The following is a 9496-nucleotide window of genomic DNA, read 5'->3' on the forward strand; positions in this document are numbered from 1 at the left end:
GTGTATGTCAGAATTCATCCCATAACATGTGAAATGAAAACTTCTTCCACTGTCTTGCCATATAGCTTAAATACTACATATAATAAAAAACTACCATATGGAAGACTCATACATTGTTGGGTGTAAATATCAGACCAAACGTCTTGAAAAATTTAAAGCCGTATGTATTAACAAATGTTTAAATTGGTAATCTGGATGTAAACTGAATTTTTGGTAAAGTGTTCTTGCACCTGGCTTAATTACCCTGTATTATTTTTCTCTTTATTTGACAATATGAAAATTTATGAGTACATTTTAATGATTTATCACATATTTTTTTTTTTTAAGTTTCCTGCATTTCGGTAACAACATGAACTCAAGTTCTTTGGCAGATTATGTTTGTTCCAGTTGGATATAAAAATGTATTCTGAGATGGGAAAGGCAAATTTGCACCTGAGAGGGGATGTAGTCAGATGCTTTTTGACTACGGTTCATGGAAGCTTACATTCCCTCTGGTGAAAGCTAGCATGACAAATTGAATCGTGGGATGAGAAAAAGCACATTTAACATGCATTCTGATGAGAGAAGTGGTGTTGACAAAGAGGTGACATATTTAAGTAGCAGAATGGAAGCTTTTCAGATTATGAGTTTATGTTAGTATTTTAAATTAAACCCTATCTTTATAAAATTTACTGTTTCTTCAAAAATGTAAAGAAACAGGAAAGAAGAACCTCAAACTGTGGTGCAGCTCTGAAAAAGCCTTCAGCAGACCAACAGGATGCTCCAGGGCAAAGATTTCATAAAGAATTATTGCACAGAGTAGTCAACACCAGAGAGTGATTGGCTGGGAGCTTCCCAGGGACAGTGTGTATTTGACTCAAATACTGCAGTGGATTCCAAAAATGTGGCAGCTCAAGGCTGTTAACTAACTAAACTATATGCAATAGGTTTCTTTTTGAAGAGATATCTGAATGGCACACCTCAATGGCCTCTACATCAGTAAATACCAGATGTTTTAAAATTTTATTTTAAAAACATAATTTATAATAACAAACATTATATGATGCTAGGTATAAATATAACAACAAAAACAACAACAAAAAATATTGTAAGACCTTTAGGACAAAAAAATGAAACTCAATGGAAATCATAATAGAACAACTAATTATTAATAATTTAGAGTTGTACAATGATGATGGATCAGAATTTATAATAACAAACATTATATGATGCTAGGTATAAATATAACAACAAAAACAACAACAAAAAATATTGTAAGACTTTTAGGACAAAAAAATGAAACTCAATGGAAATCATAATAGAACAACTAATTATTAATAATTTAGAGTTGTACAATGATGATGGATCAGAACAGTCTATAGCAATGATTACTCTACAAATTCAATGTTATTCCAGTTGATATACTGGCAAGATTTTGTAAAATGTTTATGAAATATCAGAGCTTAAGAATATTCAAGACATTCATGAGGAAGGTTAACAAAGTGGGGAGGTTTGTCCTCCCCTACATCAAGGCTAATTATAAAGCTAGAGCAAATATGGGTAATTTATTTAAAAAACACACCTTTTTCTGGAAAATGGGAAGTTCAAGATCAAGGTGCTGGAAGGTTTCTTGTCTAGCAAGGGTCCTAACTCTGCTTCCAAGAGGGCTTCTTGAATGCTGTGTTCTCCAGAAAGGAGGAACACTGTGTCCTCACATGACAGAAGGCAGATGGGTAGAAAAGGAAACAAACTCCCGCTATCATAACCTGTAGAGGGCACCTACTCCCATTCATGAGGCAGAAGCTCTCATGGCCTAATCCTCTCTTAAAAGTCCCACTGCTTAATGCTACCACATCGACAACACCTGAACTTTGGAGGGGACACATTCAAACTACAGCACATACCTTAATTAACAATGAATTAAGGATATAAAAAAGGTATAAAAGATATCTTTATCAATTAATTATGCTGGATAAATGATTTTGTCTCATATTTTTCTTTAAAGAATTGGAGTCATGTTTTATATCATACTCAAAAATCAAATACAGGAAGATGAAAATCTAAACGTGAAAAATATTACTTTGAAACATTTGAAGAAAATACAAAAGAATATTTTTATGGTGGGGAGGAGGAAATTAATTTTTAAACAAGAAATAAAAATATAGTCATAAAAATTGATACATTTGAATATATATGGAGATGTAGGTATTATTTTCCATGCATGTTTTTATACTTCAACTGTATGTGTGTGTGTGTATAGATTTACATGAATGGAAAATACATGAGAATTCATCTGTAACTGAAATATTTCAATTTATTAAAAAATAGGCATGAAGAAAATGGTATATAAGAGTATGTGAGCATTTACTTAACTATTCTCTACCTTTTTATTAATGCTTGACATATTTGGGAATTAAAAATGTTATAACGTCACTATACTTTTTGTTCAAGAGGGCTGCATTTACCAAGCTCTTGAATTGTATTTCCTTTCATTATTTAATTTTTAGCAATAGCTTCTATAGCTTTTAAAAGTACAATTTTATTTAACTGTTCGAGTCTTCTTTTGTAGTAATTAGACCTAGTCCATATGTGACATACATTGATTTTACAGTGTAAGTACACAATCACACTGTTACTAAAATGTTTACTCATGTAGTTGACACAAATACTTTGGTAAATGTCAGTTACAGGAAGAACATAGTTCCATCTAAAAAAGCAGCATAGGACATTCAAAACAAGAGTTGAAAACTGAGGCATATTATAGCTATTGTAACAATGTCCTATCCTTTAAAATTTTCCATGGTGCCTGATTTGTGTATATAGTAGTTCCCCCTTATTCATAAGGGTTTTATGCCAAGACCCTCAGTGTATGCCTGGAACCATGGATAGTACTGAACCTTATGGATGCTATGTTTTTTCCATCTGATAACCAAGATGGCTACTAAGTGACTAACGAGCGGGTAGTGTATACAGCATGGATATGCTGGACAAAGGGGTGATTCATGTCCAGGGTAGGATGGAGCAGGACAGCACAGGATTTCATCATGCTACTGAGAATGGTGCGGAATTTTAAACTTGTGAATTGCTTATTTCTGGAATTATCCATAATATTTTTGGACTGTTGTTGACAACAAGTAACAGAAACTGAGGAAAGTGAAACCACGGATAAGTAGGGACTACTGTATTCTTCATCTCTTCTACAAAGTCTAATTTCGTTACCCCTCCTAGTAGACAAAATGAATCCTTCTCATATTCTGTAATGAGGGGCTTGCATTATTTAGACCAGGAGTTGGCACACCTTTTCTATAAAGGACAAAATAGTAAATGTTTCAGACTATAAGGTCAATATGTTTTCTGTCACAACTACATTCAATTCTGCTGTTGAGGTACAAAAGCAGGCATAGACTATATATGAAAGGGCATTGCTATGTTCCAATAAAACTTTATTTGAAAAAAAAATAGGTGATAGGCTGCAATTTAGACTCTACCTAATAGTCCATGCTAAGGAGATAACTCATTGTGGAGTCTGGACATGCAACTATGTGAGAAAGAGCAACGATGTGATTAAAGAGTTGAGACTTTGAACATTCGAGTGCAGGTGTCTTTTTCATAGAGTGACTTTTGCTCTTTTGGGGAGATGCACAGTAACGGGATTGCTGGATCAAATGGTAGTTCTACTTGTAACTCGAATGTTCATAGCAGCACAATTCACAATTGCAAAGATGTGGAAACAACCCAAGTGTCCATCAATACATGAGTGGATTAATAAACTGTGGTATATGTATACCATGGAGTACTATTCAGCTTTAAGAAACAATGGTGATATAGCACCTCTTATATACTCCTGGAAGGCACTGGAACACATTCTACTAAGTGAGGTATCCCAAGAATGGAAAAACAAGCACCACATGTACTCACCATCAAATTGGTATTAGCTGATCAACACATAAGTGTACATATAAGAATAACATATATTGGATGTTGGGCAGGGGGAGGGGGGAGGAGGGGACGGGCATATGCACAATGAGTGCAATGCGCACCTCCGGAGGAATGGACACACTTGAAGCTCGAACTTGAGGAGGAGGGAGGGTAAGGGCATCATACGTAATCTAATCATCTGTACCCCCATAACATGCTGAAATTAAAAAAAAAAAAAGTTGGGACTTTGAGCCATGTGATATCAGCCCAACCTCCAGGAACAGAAGTTAGAGATTGAATTCAACCACGTGGTTAGTAACTCAATCAATCATAGCTGCCTAACAAAGCCTCAATAAAAAGTCAGCACCAAAGCTAGAGTGAGCAACCCAGGTTGGCAATAATCCTTGTGCACATCACTACACTTAAGTGCCACAAGAGCAACACATCCCTTTAGAACACACAAGGTTTGTATTTGGAACTCTCCTCCTAGTCCCATATTTTGCCCCATAGGTTTCTTCCTTTGGCTGTTTGTAATTTGTATCCTTTTACTATAATAACACTAATAGGAAGGATAGTTATTTCCTAAGCTTTGTGAATTATTCTAGAAAACTATCAAATGTGAGGGTGCTGGTCTGAATTGAGGGTGGTCCTGGGGGCACCAAAATGTACAACTGATGTCTAAAGTCATGGAAAGAACTGGCTGTCTGGAGGATTGTGCCCGCAATCTCGAGTTTGGCCTAACTTTGGGAAGCAGATGATATCACAATAAGAGTCTCACAATAAATATACACAAAAATGTATATAACATTTTATAAAGCAATTCTAATACTAAAAAATTATCCTAAGGCTGTAAGTATATACCTGTTGTTACAAAATGATGTATAGTAATCAAAAAAAAAAAAAAAGACTAGTTCCACATGCTCTTTAATATTTGTTTAGTAAAATATGCTGAAATAAAAAAAAATTAAAAAAAAATTTGTTTAGTACAATATTTATTATGGGCTCAGCTCTGGGTTAGAGGCCAAGGGTAAGATATTGAAAAGATAGACATATTCCTTGTACACTAACACTAACATAATTAAAATATAGGGGTTTATTTATTTAGATGAATAGGCAATTTTAATATTCTCTGAAATCTTTGATAGGGGATGAACCTCCTGCTATTGAATCATATAGAAATAGCATCCAGCCCAGACATGGGTGTCCAGAGTAGGTTTTACACATGAAGTGAACAAATTAGAATAGAGTTGACTGTAAGTAGCAGAATATATGATTAGCAGTGGTTTACAAATAAAAATCTTTAGTTATCAGACAAAGCAAAAATTTAAAATAAACGTACTTAATTATCTCACAAAACAAGACAATACGTAGGCAATACTAAATTTGGAAACAAAGTTCAGTGATGTCATCAGGACTAGTGATGCCATGAAAAAGTCATCCTGTCCTCCTGCTCTTTAGCGTGCTGGCTTTTCAATTCTAGATAAAGATGGTTGCTACAGGTTCATGCCATCACCTTCAAGGAATGAAAGGATGGAATGGGACCATAAGTTTTCTCCTCAAGAGGTTCTCTTTATCAAGGGAATGTACTCATGCATTTGACAGAATGATGTCATTAGCCTCAATAGTGAGACAATGATGAAGTGAAATTAACTCTTTACTTAAATAATCTCCAGCCTTTACTTAAATAAGATCAAGCTGCATTTGGCTAACTTATAAGCTAAGACATGGTAGATGAGTAGAATTAGCTGGAAAAATATGGAGATCAGAGAGAGAAAATGAGGAAAAATTTTCCAGAAAGATAACACATGTAAAATTCCAAAGAGAGAAATCTGGGTAATTTCACTGAAATGCCAACAATTTGAGATCACAGCATAAAAAAATGATTGTTGAAAAATGAGATGATAAAATCTAAAAATAAGTTAAATCATAAAATCCCACAAAATATTTACTTAAAATGGAATATTAGGCATCAAAAAGTTAATTTAAAAGATGATATGAAACATGCACATATGTATGGTGACTATTAAGAAAATTAAAATAATATATACACTTTTGTGCCAAGTACATACAATGATTATGATAAATGTTTAATCTAACATACAAAACATATAGTTGGTAAAGGATGGTAACATTATGAATGCTAAACTATTTAATTATTTTTAAATATTTTCAATTTTGTTGCACTGGCATTTTAATAATTAAATTAAAATGCTAATTGGTTGTGGGGGCTGGGTCTAGAAGAAAGGATGGATGGATGGAAAGAATGTGAGCAGAATGAATGGACAGGGGGAAACACCTACCCAAAGCTGCTTGTTGCTGTGTGCAAAGGTCAGCTGAAAACAGCTGATGTGTAGGGATGTTGTTAAAGAAGTTAGCAAAAGGCCCAGACCTTTGTCCTCCAGCTAAGTTCTTTGTTCTAAGAATTATTAGCTGATATCTACACATCTTGTTCCTTATCTGTAAAGAGCTATGCTTGCTTGAGTTTCCACATTCTTGTGTACTCCCTGACCTTCTGGACATATCCTTTGTAATAAATACAGGAAAGAACTTAGCTGAGGAGGCCATTTTCCCCTTCAGACTTTGGTCTCTCCCCTTCTCTCTAAACACTGTGTTTCAAGTAATTATTCCTTTGCTACTGAGCACCGGAGCGAAAAGCGGCCACTACAATTGGTCTCCTAGGAGTGTGTTTCTTGCCTCTACTGTCAAGCTGCAAAGTAAAATTTTATTTTCTTCAAAGTTCAAGCTGCCGCATGTGGTTGAATAAATTGTGTACTGGACAAGATCAAGTGGTAGTTTTGCTTACTCTGCTATTTGTCCTCATGCAAGAGGGCACTTGCTTGGAAAGTTTCCATTTTTAATTTCCATAAAGTTATGGCTTGCATTAGCCACAGAACTGCCCACAGTTGAATTATAATTTATTATTGGAAATGAGATTTGAAGATATTCATTTTCCGTATTCTCTTCCATCTCAACTAGCATGGCTATTCAAAGTTTACTGTAAAACTCATGAACTCATAAAAGGAATGTAATTGAAGTTATACAAAGGCAGAACAGTAGCAAAGTTCATGGAATAATGAATACGAATATTCTTATTGGAAATGAAAAATCTTTTAAAGAAAAAATATATGTCAGGCAACCGTGGTCCCTTGAGTGACCTCTGGGGATTCCTATAGATGCTCTTTGCAGAGAGTTCTTTTTCTGTTCGTTATTAAATTATTTTCTAAACTTCCAAGATTCTTCATAGTGCTGCTTGACCTACAAAAAAGGTACTTGAAATAGAAATTTCTTTTCCCTTCTGACCAAATGAGAAGGATAAGATTTATAAAGTTTTTCAAGAAAGGAATGAACTACTTATTATGGAAGAAAAAGGCCAAAATATAATTTGGTTTCTGGTCTTCTTATTTAATCATATGCTTTTCAGGCTTTGCAATACATCCTTCCGTGTCTTCCTGAACAGTCAGAATCCACTTTCAGTTAGAGCTGGTGACATGAAGCTGAGTAAAGTCACAACACAGAGCAAATTCCTTACTTGGGGTTCATATAATAAAATAAGAAGAAAAAGGTTTTAGGATGAAAATCATGTTAGAAGATATGAACATTGTTGCTCCTGAAGTAGATGCCCTTTTTCCCCAAGGTGATCCATGCCTTATAAACTTGCTTTTACTTCCTAGAGGGAAATTTTAACAAAAATGTCCCAAGAAAATTAACTTCTTAGCTGACCTAAACTAGAAATTTCCAAAAATAGTGGTATTTTTCTGAAAGGAACTTATATTAATTTCAAAAGCTAGTAATCCGTCTAATGGCCCCAGCCAATTCTGTTACCATGTCGAAGAACTAATATCAATAATTACTACATATATTAAACGCTTATCATGTGCTATGACATATTCTAAGAACATTACATGTCTTTTACTCACATAATACTCACAATACACCATATGAAGTAAGTAATATTACCATCTACAATTAACATATGAGAAAATAGGCATTGAGAGATTAAATAACTTGTCCACAATCAACTAAATCTTAAATGATGGAGTTAGAGTGTAACCCTGGAGTCCGGCCCCCAGTATCCAGACCTGTAACTTCTCTGCTGTGATGGCTCTCATTGATCACACTGAATATTACATTCAGGTCAAAGAAACGTAGAAATCTATAGATCATCAATGCTGATCTGCCAAAAGAGTTTAAATTAGACCACTCAGCAACTTTGGGTATAAGAAACTCACTCTTTTGTAAATCTAAACATTTTATACAATTAGAAGAAAGTTAACCATCACTTGTATTCAGACTGTCCAATTGACTTAGGCACACATGAGAAGAGTACTGCCTTGGTAGCTGGTATCTATTCTTATTAAATAAGTGAAAAATGCCAGCAATGTGCTATTCATTCATCTGGCTGCATTCTTATAACACATCTCATCACAAAACAACACATCTCATTCAGATGAAAGATTTTGTTTCATTATTTGTTGAAAACCATTCATTCCCAAGGACCACAAAGCTCCCACCTACTTCAAGCAATATTTGTGCAGTTTGCAATGATGCCTTCATTAAAAGATTTAGTGAAAACCCTGATTTTCCTAGGGAAAATATAAATGATAAGGCTTCAAAGTGGAAAACCCACCTGAAATATGAAGTCACTTATGAATTAGCAGGAATAGAGTATGAGCTATAAGAGCAACTATGTGGCATTAATGTTTACAATATTTTATCATAGGTAAGGGTTATGGTGCTAAATAGATGACAATTACATTATTCAAACTGGGTAAGGAATGTGTCTTTGTTTAAAACTCTTCTTCAGAAAGTAAGTACAGTTACCTATTAGAGTTAGTATGTTGATATTAGGATGAGATGGCAAAACAAAATCCAACATAAGTACCTCTTCCCCTGCACTCACGTGGCCTTATGAATTAATTCAACAAATACTTCGATTCTCAACTCCTGTTTTCAATCTCCCTCTCCTTTTTTCATGTGAGCTATTGTAATTAAAAGGATATTATGTACTCTCTGTCTACAATCCCTCAGGCCTCCAATCTAGCCTCCACACATCTGTTTGAGTTTCTGAATCATATGATTTATCTGATTATTTCAGTGCTAAAAACTTTCGATGGAAGTTTCATTGCTGGATAGGATCCCACATTCTAAATATGTAAGCAAAGAACCTTCCTTCTAGCTCTGACTTTCTCCAGTCTTTACTATCTAAAAATAATTTAGTATTTTTTTTTCCATGAGGGTTATAACAAAGACAAGTGCACAAACTCTTCTGAAGAATGTCAAGCAAGGCCATGTGATCACGAGTTAAAAGTGACTACGCAAGGATTTTTATAAGTAGTGAGTCACAGGCAGGATTATGAAAAATTATAAAATTGAAAAAAGATGGAGAAGCACAAGAAATTCAAATACAGAAACATACCACTGATGAATTTATAACCAAAAATGTTTTGAAAATAAGAAATTCTTTATGAATTAACCAACCTACATGAAATAGAGATAATGTGCCACTGCCTTTAAGTGATGTCAAAGAGCTTTGAAACACTGTCATTTAAAACGCAGGTTGCAAGACAACTAAATAATAGGTTTGAAAGTGCTTTAAAAA

Source organism: Propithecus coquereli, unplaced genomic scaffold, assembly GCF_000956105.1.
Source record: "Propithecus coquereli isolate 6110/MARCELLA unplaced genomic scaffold, Pcoq_1.0 Scaffold33, whole genome shotgun sequence".
In the NCBI taxonomy this organism is placed as follows: Eukaryota; Metazoa; Chordata; class Mammalia; order Primates; family Indriidae; genus Propithecus; species Propithecus coquereli.